This window comes from Myotis myotis, unplaced genomic scaffold (assembly GCF_014108235.1).
Source record: "Myotis myotis isolate mMyoMyo1 unplaced genomic scaffold, mMyoMyo1.p scaffold_m19_p_13, whole genome shotgun sequence".
Taxonomy (NCBI): Eukaryota; Metazoa; Chordata; class Mammalia; order Chiroptera; family Vespertilionidae; genus Myotis; species Myotis myotis.
Genome location: NW_023416317.1, coordinates 23,772,238 through 23,784,959, shown reverse-complemented (window position 1 = coordinate 23,784,959; position 12,722 = coordinate 23,772,238). Strand labels below are relative to the sequence as shown.

The 12,722-nt window shown below is 42.5% G+C and overlaps 1 non-coding gene across 1 annotated transcript; it reads left to right on the top strand.

Annotated features, from left to right (window-relative positions):
* The first annotated feature begins 8,816 nt into the window (after positions 1–8,816).
* Positions 8,817–8,963, top strand: LOC118668744. The gene has a single exon (XR_004971745.1). It is a non-coding gene; the product is annotated as a small nucleolar RNA SNORA44 (small nucleolar RNA).
* Positions 8,964–12,722: the final 3,759 nt, after the last annotated feature.

Below are 12,722 nucleotides of genomic sequence, written 5' to 3'. Positions count from 1 at the left end.
ACCTTTTGACAATGTTAAGTGAACACTTACTGTACTTGATTTTGTAAATGTGTGTTAGATATCTATGTAGGGGAGAACCAGATACCTTTGAGGACTTAGCATGAGAAGAGAAGAATCCTCTTCACATACAAAACCACCAGGATTCTGCTTTCATAAGAGCTTTAGCTCTGGTCTGCATTTTTGGTTCGTGAGCATCAGAGACCTGGGAAATTGTGTGTATACTTGTGGGCATACAGTCCCGGGGGTGACAGTTGGGGGGAGATTGGCTCTCTGCTTACTCTCCATCCTGTTCACTTGGTTCTTTCCAGTGAGAGCTCACACGTGTGGCATCAGCGTTTTCCTGGACCTAGGTTTTTTACGTTTCTCTGTTCTCCATGAAGATGTATTGCAGTGACTTGGAGGAGGAGCCTTTGACAAACCCCTTCAAAGCCTTCCCTACTGTAAAATTCGGAATGTTTGGGTGACTGGAAACCCACTGCAGAGTGCCTCGAACAACAGAGGACTCATTAGCTCACAGAACTGAAAAATCAGAGGTGTGGTGGGCTTCAGAGTTGGTTTAATCCAGCAGGTTAATAGAATCATCCAGGGCTCCGTTCCTCCTCTCTCTGCCCTTTGCCGTGTTGGCATCATACCAAGGCTGGTTGCCCTCTTAATTCTGAGACTGCTGCAACAACTTCAAGGACTATATGCTTCTCCATTTGCATTTGGGTAACAGAGAGGGTTCCTTGAAGAAGCCCTCTTAGAAAAGCCTGTCTGGTTTCCCAGGCCCTACTTGGGTTACCTGCCCATCCCTAAGCCAGTAACTGGCCAAAGGGTGGAACCAGCACCCCTCAAGCCTATGGGCTGCAGGGAAGGAGTGGATGCTTGGCTGGAAATGGGGAAGGCTGTTGGGAGGCAACCATCTTATCCACCTCAATCATCACCTCGGATTCTTCAGTCCAACCTTTGTCTTTCTTTTCTTCAAATTGTCTCTTCGCCTCACACTGTTTCCATGACACAGTGCTCCAGTACAGACCCTCCCGTTCCTTTGTAAATCTGAACAATGCTTTTGTACTTATTTTTCCTACCTTTGGGTTCAGCTCATTTGAACCCGAATCAAAAGCCTCATGCATAGTGAAAGGAGCACAGGCTTAGGGTGTGACCAAACCGTGTTTAATCTCTGCTCCACTGCTGGCTAGCTGTGGAACTCTGGGCAAGTTATTTAGCCTCTGAGCAGTTTCACTGTGGAATGGGGATAACATTACAAATTTCTTTGGCTGTTGTGAGGATCCTGTGAGCTAAGTGTCCTATGTACTAGGGCACTGCCACTACCATTCAGTAAATGATTATCACTACTATCATTATTTTGTATTATTTTTGTTATTTTCTTCTATAAGCCTGTATGTTTCTTTGTGTCAGGCTTTTCCTCAAGAAGCGAAAATGATTTCCCACCACTTACAGGATAAAATAAGACTTTCTCATTACCCTTAGTTCAGGCTGCTATAACAGGATATCACATACCGGGCTTATAAACAACAGAAATTTATTCCTCACAGTTCTGGAGCCTGGAAGTCTGTGATTAGAGTGCGAGTATGGTTGGGTTCTGGTGAGAGCCCTCTACTGGGTAGCAGAGAGCTGTTTCTCATAGCCTTACGTGGTGGCGAGGACAGAGTTGAAGCAAGCTCTTACATCTTCTATAATAATAAAAGCGTAATATGCTAATTAGACCAGACAGCCGAACGACCTTCCGGACATTTTTCCGGATGAAGCCATGGCAGTGGGGGCCAAGGCAGAGGCCATTAGGGGCGATCAGGCAGGCAGGCAGAGTGGTTGGGGCAATCAGGCAAGCAGGCAGGAGAGCAGGCAGGAGCCAGCGGTCCCGGATTGCGAGAGGGATGTCCAAGGGTTCCCGGATTGCGAGAGGGTGCAGGCTGGACTGAGGGAAGCAGGGCCAAAATGATGGGCCCATAGTGACAATCATCTCATTTGTATATTGAGTGACAAATTTTTTGCTATTCTTATATAGAATTTGGAGAAGCAGCTATGATCCCTAAAACTGGGAGGACTTTTAAGAGGGAATTTGCAGTGATTACGTGTTTTCCTCCTTTGCTGCAGATGTGTAGCCCATCCTCTGGCAAAAGGCCCACAGACTTAGGTGTCCTTACGCAAGTATGACAGGCAGAAGTCTCAGTCTGTTGATACAGTCCTTTCCCTTGAGGACAACTTAACACTGGGGACATAAGTCTAAGGTAGGTTCCCTGGGAAACAGATTCTGAGAAAAGGATCTGCCTGAAGGAGGTTAATCAGAGTGTACTCTCAAGAAAGCAAGGGCAGCAGGATCAGGCAGAGAGAAACTGGGCTGGGATGCAGCTGCAGTAGAGACCTCAGCTGTTCCCCCAGGGAAGTCTGGAGTGGGGTGGCCTTGCAGAATGGTCCTAATTGAGGCAAGAGCTGGAGGACACATGGGTTATTGGATGTGGAGCCTACCCTTAGCCAGGGGACTTCTTTGGCCAGTGGCAAGTCAGAAAGGCTCAGCTGTGAGCCATGAGCCTTGAACAGTCCTGGCAGCAGGAGGACTGTGCTCCATTTCTGGAAGGAAATCTGAATGGTACTGATGTCAAAAGGGCCTTCCAGTCCTTTGTCAGCTATGAAACCTCAGAGCCCTTGTAATATAGGACAAATGTTCAAATATGTTAACACTTTTCTTTAGCAATTCTCTCCAAAGATCTTACTGATCTATGGTGGCCACTAGATACATGTGACCTTAGAGCCCTTGAAATATGACTGACCCAAATTGAGGTGTGATGTAAGTGTAGAATACACACCAGATTTTGAAGACTTAGTATGAAAAAAATGAGTGTAAATGTCTTAATAATTTTTCATATTGATTGCATATTGAAATGATAATATTTCAGATACATTGACTATGTACTAGTATATTACTAAAGCTAATATTAATACCAATTCCATCTGTTCCTTTTTACTTTTTTTTAATGTGCTACTAAACAATTTAGACTCCACTGGGTAGTGCTGTCATGGACCTTTTCAGACAGTCTATACCAGTGATGGCGAACCTATGACACGTGTGTCACAGGTGACATGTGAACTCATTTTTTTGGTTGATTTTTCTTTGTAAAATGGCATTTAAATATATAAAATAAATATCAAAAATATAAGTCTTGCCAAAACCGGTTTGGCTCCGTGGATGGAGCGTCGGCCTGCGGACTGAGGGGTCCCAGGTTCGATTCCGGTCAGGGGCATGTACCTGGGTTGCGGGCACATCCCCAGTGGGAGATGTGCAGGAGGCGGCTGATCGATGTTTCTCTCTCATCGATGTTTCTGACTCTCTGTCTCTGTCCCTTCCTCTCTGTGGAAAGTCAATAAAATATATTTTAAAAATATATATATATATAAGTCTTGGTTTTACTATGGTTGTACATATCAAAAAATTTCTATATGTGACACGGCACCAGAGTTAAGTTAGGGTTTTTCAAAATGCTGACACGCCAAGCTCAAAAGGTTCGCCATCACTGGTCTATACACTGGTTTCTGAAGTGGGAAGATGTTTCTCTCTTCATTTGATAACTGGTAAGAACTATGTTTATTTCTTCCAGTCAACCATGCCTTGCCCACAGTAAGCTCTCACAAAAGTTTTTTGAGGAAAATGATGAAGCAAAAACATCCCAGTTTTGTTTTACTTCCCTCTTTTAGATGCTGCTATGCTATCTTGTTTGTCAGATTCTTAGCTTCATCACAGATGGGCAAGAAGAAAGATTGTGGGTGTTTCAAGAAAGGGTAACTTATTAAGACGTAGTGTCATTCAAAAAAGCAGTTGGCGAAGATTACACAATAACCATGGCTGCTATTTGTGCAGTCTTAATCGCTATAAACATGTCTCTGAATGCTTTTTCACAGGCATTTTCTAATTTAATCCTCATAACAGTACTATGAGATGTATATTTTTATTATCCTCGTCTTACAAGTGAGCATACTCTCGTCTCTCCGACCTCTGGTTTACATTACCTGCCCAGCTCTATGGGATTTGAGGTTTTGACCTCTGTTCCTTGGCCAATTGCATATTTATTACATTGAAAAACTGATTGAAACCAAATGAATAGGGTCCCAATCTATATCTTACTTCAAAAACCTTCATTGAACTTTTTAATCAAATGCATTTACATTGTGATTTAAATACTTATTTTGACCCTATTTGATCTCTAGCACAGGAGATTCCATGGAAGTTTTTCTTTTCTAAGTATACTCTAGTTACTTAACATAACTTCATGATGCATCTTTCTTAACTCAAAAATAATTTTAAGGTTTTCTTTTTGGAGGGCCAGATGTAGCAAATAATCCCCCCCCCCCCCAAATTCTGGAGTTATTCCAGAATATGAAGCTCATTGAAGCAGATAACTGTGAATTCACTGGGAGGTGACCCATTTCCTTTTCAGCAAGTCACGGAAGGGTTTGGGGTAATATTTTCACCATTTTAATTAGGCGTATAGTCACAACTAGCACAAATGTAAGAGATGTCGATGTTTTGTTTAGTTTTTTTAATTGAGGCAGAATTGACATACAGTTTGTATTCGTTTCAGGTATACAGTATGATTCAATATTTGTATATATTGCAAAATGATCACCACAATAAGTCTAGTTAACAGCAGTCACCATACATGGTTACAGATTTTTTTCTTGTGATGAGAGCTTTTAAGATTTACTCTCTTAGCAACGTTCAAATATGTAATGCAGTGTTATTAACCATAGTTACTGTGCTGTATATTACGTCCATAACTTATTTATTTTATAACTGGAAGTTTGTACTTTTTGACTCCCTTCATCCATTTTGCCCACCCTCAACCCCTGCCTCTGGCAACCGCCAATATATTCTCTCTATCTATGAGCTTGGCTTTGTTTTCGTTTTTGTTTGAGATTCCACATATAAGTGAGATCATATGGTATTTGTCTTTTTCTGTTTGATTTATTTCACTTAACATAATTCCCTCAAGGTCCATTCTTGTTGCATATGGCAAGATTGTATTTTTTTTTTCTTAGTGTTGAACAATATTCCATTGTATATATACACATTTTCTTCATCCCTTCATCTGTCAACAAATACTTAAGTAGTTTTCGTATCTTGGCTATTGCATTGAACATGGGGGTGCAGATATCTTTTTGAGTGTTTTTGTTTTCTTCATATAAACACCCAGAAGTAAAATTTCTGGATCATATGGTAGTTCTATTTTTAATTTTTTGCAGAAATGCCATACTGTTTTCCATAATGGCTTTATCAACTTACATTTCCACAACAGTGCACAAGACTTCCTTTTTCTCCACATCCTCACCAACATTTGTTATTTGTTGATTTTTTTTTTTTTTATGATAGCCATTCTGGCAGGTATGAGGTGGTATCTCATAGCAGTTTTGATTTGAATTTCCCTGATGATTAGTGATGTTGGATATTTTTTCGTGTACCTATTGACCATCTGTATCTCTTCTTTGGAAAAATGTCTATTCAGATCCCATGCTCATTCTTTAATCAGACTATTTTGGAGTTTTATTGTTTGTTTGGTTTTGGGGCTTTTTGCTATTAAGTTGTATGAGTTCTTTATGTATTTTTGATATTACCCTCTATCAGATACATGATTTGCAAGGATTTTCTCCCATTCAGTAGGTTGCCCTTTCATTTTGTTATAGTTTCCTTTGCTGGGCAGAAGCTTTTGTGTCTGAGGTAGTCCACTTTTTTAATTTTGTGCTTGCTGCTTTTGCTGTCATATCCCAAAAATCTTTGCTAAGACTGATGTCAGAAGCTTATTGCCTATGTTTTCTTCTAGTTTTATGGTTTCAGGTCTTACATTCAAGCCTTTAATCCATTTTTAGTTCATTTTTTTTGTGTATGGTGTAAGATAGGGGTCCAGTTTCATTCTTTTGCATGTTGCTGTTTTCTCAGCACCATTTATTGAAGAGACTGTCCTTTCCCCATTGTATATTCTTGGCTCCTGTGTTGTAAATTAATTGACCATATACGCCTGATTTTATTTATGGCCTCTCTATTTTATTCCCCTGATCTGTGTGTCTGTTTTTATGCTAGTAACATTGTTGATGACTTTATTTAACTAGAACAACAAACATATGTTTTCAAGAAATTTTTATTCAAGACAAAAATGCACATATTTTTTCCAAAAAAAAGTGAGAATTTTAGAAATGTTTAACTTGTTTTTACGTTTAAAATACATTTATTTTAAAAACATGTACCTAAACAGGTTGTTTCCATCAGGTTGATATGTGAACTTTATGGTTATTTTACATATGATTACATATGTATTATTATTATTATGTAGCTAACACTCTTCTCAATTTCACCTTCCTTTTTTAATTCACAGGACAGAAGGGAAAAAATCCCACCTTCCAGTTCCTAAATAATATTTCCACATAGTATTAACATATCTAAGGGAAGTAACATATACATATTCTTTCTGTGCTTATTGCTATTTGAACCTTAATTATCAACTCAGAAAGTCACTGTGAGTTAATGGGAAAGGTGTGGCCTCTGGGATAGTCAAACCTGGGTTCAAATCCCAACTGTACTGTTTATCACCTGAGTGGCCTTGGGAGATCATGTATCCTCTAAGAAGTTGGGTTTCCTCTCCTGGAAAATAGGGAAAATACCTACCATGCAAGGGTTGGCATGAGGTTCAAATTTAATGACTTCTAGTATTGTATCCATTGTAAAACTTACACATAATATCCTCTCTGATGAATTCCGTGAGGAAGAGGCCATGTGGTGTAATGAAAAGAACTCTGAATTTGAAGATAGGAGGGTAAACATAGCACTGCTTAAGTACCTTCTGCCTCCTCCCTGCCCCCCCCCACACACACACTTTACATAAGTTATGTCATTTTCCTTACAATAACCCTGCGAGGTAGGTATTAATTTTCCCAGTTTGCACTGTGCTCTTCTCACTATACCTCTTAGATTCAAGTTCAAGTGTTCATTATGCAAATTACTGTGTGATCTTGACAACGTTTATTCTAATATTCAGTTTTCTTATTTGTAAAACTGCAGTGATATTAATCCTGACATCACTAGTAGCACCTCAACTCCTTTTTGGAGATTCCCAACCCCTTTTTAGAGCTAGATTCGCTCTAAATATAAAAGTAAAAGCTCAATGGTTACCATTAGGCTCCAGCTCACACTACTTCGGTAAATAATCATGACATCCAGATCTGAATTGAGTTACTTCCACCAGTGTACTGGCGTGATTTTATTTTAAAACGTCTCAGCATACATCTCTTAAATTTTGTAACAGTTTACATAGTAAAGATGTGACTACAGAACAGCCAGGTCCTGGCCACCTTGAGGAAATTGTAATGCTATCCTGAAAAACATATTGAAGAGTGAATTGTTCATGTGCATATGGACAATCTCCAGGATAGTGTTAGGGAATGTGACAGAAAGGAAGATGGTGAGCAGATCTCCAGAGCCCACAGGGAGTGTTGGGAGGTCATCTGGAGATAATAATAAGGAAAGTATTCATGGTCTCAACCTCAAAGGGAGAGAAGTTAGGTCAGGGGAAGTCTTGGGAGTCAGAAGGTGGCAGGCTCCTCCCCTGGGCCTGGGGCAGGGCATGTGGTTGCTTCATGGAAAGTGCTCCCTCCTCTGCCCATGGCACAACTAGCTGATCTTGTGCTAGCCTGGCCATCTAGTTAATAGCCACGCTGGACTCAATCACTGCTTTTGTTGGCAGGGTCGAGGGCTTGCCTGTCAGCGTGTTTTGATGGAAAACTTTCCAGGTGCACATATAAAGGGAAGAACGTTTTCTGATTCTGGGGAAGAGAAGAAAACAGCCCCCAGGATTATGGCTTCTAAGGTGGTGAGAGAGCTTTCCCTGGCTCTGTTTTGTCCAGGAAGTTTTCCTGCGCATAAAGTGTGCATTCATAGAGTGGGAGACCAAGGCTGCTCAAACCTGTTTTAGGCGGCAGAGCACCCAAAAGTCAGCTTCCTTTGCAGAAGATGATGAAACACTGGCATTTCTATTGCTCATTATATGAACCATGATTTAGCTCAGAATATATTGATGGATTTAGCAGCTGAGTGGGCTAGAAACTCCTGTTTAATTAATTGTGCATACTGTTATAAATGACAAAATCTCAGTCATAAGCATATTGGTTCATGGAGAAAACAAACTGTTGAGCTATTCAGGTTCCAGCTTCCAATTGTCTCCATGACATTTCCAATATCCTTTTGCCAATAGGTTTGAGTGTTCTGCTAGTACTTGATAGTAGTCATCAAGTAAAAATGTTGGGGGGAAAAACTTAAAATTGACAAACTACAAGTTATTAGCTTTTTTAAAAAGCAAATCAAAAAGAAAAAAAAATCGTATTTGGGAGACTTTAAAGTCAGAAAGACCTGGATTTAAGTCAAGAATATTAGCTGTGCCAAAACCGGTTTGGCTCAGTGGATAGAGCGTCAGCCTGCAGGCTGAAGGGTCCCGGGTTCGATTCCGGTCGGGGGCATGTGCCTGGGTTGCGGGCACATCCCCAGTGGGAGATGTGCAGGAGGCGGCTGATCGATGTTTCTCTCTCATCGATGTTTCTAACTCTCTATCTCTCTCCCTTCTTCTCTGTAAAAAATCAATAAAATAAAAAAATAAAAATAAAAAAAAGAATATTAGCTGTGCAGCGCTGGCTGGTGTTGCTCAGTGGTCAGAGAGTCAACCCGCACACCAAATGGTCTCGGGTTTGATTCCTGGTCAGGGCACATACCTGGGTTGCAGGTTCGATCCCTGGTCTCGGTCGGGGCATGTGCAGGAGGCAAATGATCTATGTGTCTCTTTCACATCCATGTTCTTTCTCTCCTCCTCCTCCCTCCCTCCTATCTACTCTCTAAAAAAAAGTTCAGAACCGCATGCAAGAGCAACCTGGAGAGACTTTGACAGCTCAGGTCACCATAATACCTGCAGCTGCCACTTGCCTTTCCTATATCTCAGGAAGAAGAAGAAAAAGTTCAGTGGAAAAAATATCCTTGTTTGAGGGTTTTTAAAAAAAGAACACTCTGCCGAAACCGGTTTGGCTCAGTGGATGGAGCATCGGCCTGCGGACTGAGGGGTCCCGGGTTCGGTTCCGGTCAGGGGCATGTGCCTCGGTTGCGGGCACGTCGCCAGTGGTAGATGTGCGGGGGGCAGCTGGTCGATGTTTCTCTCTCATCGATATTTCTGACTCTCTGTCTCTCTCCCTTCCTCTCTGTAAAGAATCAATAAAATATATTTAAAAAAAAAAAAGAACACTAGCTATGTGACATTGGTCAAGTTACTATATTTCTTGGAAACTGCTTCCTCTTCTTAAGATAGATATAATACCTTCTTGGCAGGATTATTCTCAAGATTAGCATTAATGTCTGTAAAGCCCTGGCACAGGGCCTGGCACATAGTAGGAGCTTACTAAAGGACCGGAAGGGGTAATATTCTTGGCATCAGAACACTTCACCAGCTCCTGAGACACCAGTGTTCCATGAGGAGGGGAAAACTGAGCTGGAAAAGGCCTAGATAAGATTGCATTATATTCCCCCATTCAACAGATGAGGCAACCAGAGACTCAAAGAGGAAGCCCCAAACTCCACAGCAAGTTTGCTAAGAGCCAGGAACAGAATCCCAGCCCACAGCAGCTTCCCTCGCAGGCTGTGCTGTGCTGTTCTCTTCTGCAAACCCGGAACCTTTCTAAAATGCCCCAAGTAGTCCCCTGAGGCCACCGACGACTGCATATGTTCTCTTCTCCTTTGGTAGCCAGCCAAGAGGAGAGTATGTGCAGTGACTCACCAGGGGAGCCGGTCCCCAACCCCTAGTTACTGTTCCTGTTGAAGAAAACACTCCCCTCCCACTTGTGCCCGCACCTTTTTGTTTCCTGTTAGGTGTATTCCTCCCGCGGTGGCTTTGCCCTGTTTGGAGAATTTCTTAAGGAGGGTGCCTGCGGCTGCACAAGGCCACAGCTTGAGATGCTGATATCGTGGCCACGTGGAGCAGGGAAGGACCCGAGTGCTCCGCCTGGCCTGGGCTGCAGAGGGGAAAGCTGGCTGCCCACCGCAGGGCCCCAGAGAGCATGTTTGGGCAGAGAGAGGGGGACCGGGAGTGGAGGCAGACATGTCAGCACCTGTCTGCGAGTCTCCAGGGAGAGACACACACCTGGGGCAAGGGGAGCCAAAAGCAACACAAAGGAACCCAGGTGCACCTCAGGGAAGGTACAGAGATTTCACAAGCGTAAAGACCTAATTTTTGTTTAAAACATGGGCCCAACGCTTAAAAGACGTTGATTGGTTGTTTCCCGGGCTGTTCCCATACTGGGCATGCGCTGTTCTGTTCAAGTCCTCCACTTTCCTCCTTTGTCCTAATCTAGGAGTCAGTGGCCAGGCAGCTGGCCCGCCAGTCACCTTCGGGAACTGATATTATGTCACCAGCAGCCAATCAGAGCAGCTGATGGGTCTGGGATAACCAGTGTTACGTGAGTTGACATAATCCTAGCCAAGAGCAAAGAAGTTTGGCGGTTTTCATCAGCAGGCAGAGCCTTTTAAACGGCTTTTTGAAAGCCCTCCTATTTTTATAAGGCTACTCATAAACCTCCGTGTCTCCACCCCACGCTGACTGATGAGCTGGTTGCACAAGGAAAGTAGAAAGCCAGTGTGCAAAGTCTGCGGAGTCCATGGAGCCCGAGAGAGGCCAAGAAGGCACCTGCTCCTAACTTTCCTGGCTCTAGTTCAGGCCCACCTGCGCATCCCACCTCTGGATTCTAGGAAGTGACCGGAACAAATTATTTACTTAAATTAACTGGAGTCAAGCCTTCCTAACTCAAGCCAAATGATCTTTCTGCCTCATTATCTAGGCTTCTCCTTGCCTTGGCTGTGGGTTCCTTGGCAGGACTGTCACTGGTTTAGACTGCACACCTCCCTTGTTGCTGTCACAGGGCCTGCATCAGGCCTGAATGAGTGATGTGCTTTGGGGTCGAGAGGGAGTTCTGGCTTATCTTGTAGGAAACATGGGCCAGGGGTGGGGAGCACAGTTCCACTTTCCAGCCCAGCCCATGTTGAGGACCTGATCTTCTTGAAGTCTAAAGCTACCCTCTGCCTCAGTTAAAAGTCTCAGTTCCCTTGCTCCATTTTGATTTTCACCATTAATGAGAGAACTTCTGGATAGTCCAGTCTTTTTACTTTCATTCTTCCTTTGTTCTAATCTAGGAGTCAGTAAACCATGGTCTTTCCGACAAATCCACTCCACCTGGTTTTGTAAATAAAGCTGTGTTAGAACACAGCCAGGCTTATCCATTTAAGTATTGTCTATTCTGCTTTCAGACTATAACAGCAGAGCTGGGAAGTTGTGATGAAGATCATATTTTAGCAAGGCCAAAAATATTTACTAGTTGGCCCTTTATAGAATTTGCCAACCTCCTAATTCATCTACCTGGTTGCCCCCAAAGCAATTTCCTAAATCTCACATCCAATCTCACCATTTTTCTGCTTTAAAAAATATATATATCAAAATCTACATTGTAGCTCTAGCCGGTTTGGCTCAGTGGATAGAGTGTCGGCCTGCAGATGGAAGGGTCCTGAGTTCAATTCCGTCAAGGGCACGTTCCTTGGTGGCAGGCTCCCGGCCCTGGTCAGGGCGCGTCCAGGAGGCAACCAAGTGATGTGTGCCTCTCACATTGGTGTTTCTCTCTGTCTCTCCCTCTCCCTTTCACTCTCTAAAAATCAATGGAAAAAATATCCTCGAGTAAGACTTAAAAAAAAAAAATCCACACTGTAGATAGAAGCTCCTTTGTGTGGCTCTGCACAGCCTGGCCCGCACTCCCTTCCATCCTTACTTTGCACCCTCCACCTCAGCTCATGCTGTGCCTGATGCCTAGAATGCCTTTCTGTTTTCTTCCTCTGTCAAACGTCTCAACATTCTATAACACCAAAGTTAAATGTCACCTCTCCTTCCTCGATGCCCAGCAGAGTTAATTCCTCCTTCCTCCGTGCTCCCGTAGCTCTTTAGACAAACAACTGCTATTGTATGGACTATATGGGATTGCAATGATGTGTTTATGTGTTTGTATTCCTCACTAAGAGTGAGCTACTAGAGAACACGGACCTTGTCTCATGATCTTTCTGCCCCTGCCAGAAATGTAGATGAATCATCTGGATGATAAGTTAAGTCTGAAACAGATTTTTATAAAAGTGCCTGGAACCTTATCTGTGCCACCTCTCACGATTGACTATCTGGTTTATTCTCTCTGTACTTCTGGTAGCTGAAATATCAAAGCTACTCAGAAGATGTCTAATGAGTGAGTGTGTAAATAGATAACATACATATTTTTCTTCTAATATCAAAATATAGTAAACACATTGTCACATTCACTTTATCATCAAGTACATTCAGAACTTTAAAAAATAACCTACCTCCATCCCAAGAAGATATACAAATGGCCCATAAGCACATGAAAAGATACTCAACATCATTAGCCATTAGAGCAATGCAAATCAAAACCATGATGAGTTACCACTTCACACCCACTGGAGTGACCTTAATAAAAAAGACAGATAACATGTGTTGGTGAGGATGTGGAGTAATTGGAACACTCTTACATTGCTGGCAGGAATGGCACATGATGCAGATGCTGTAGAAAACAGTTTAGTAGTCCCACAGAGTTATCCTGTGACCCAGCAATTCCACTCCTAAGAGAAATGAAAACATTTGTCCACACAAAAACATGTGTAG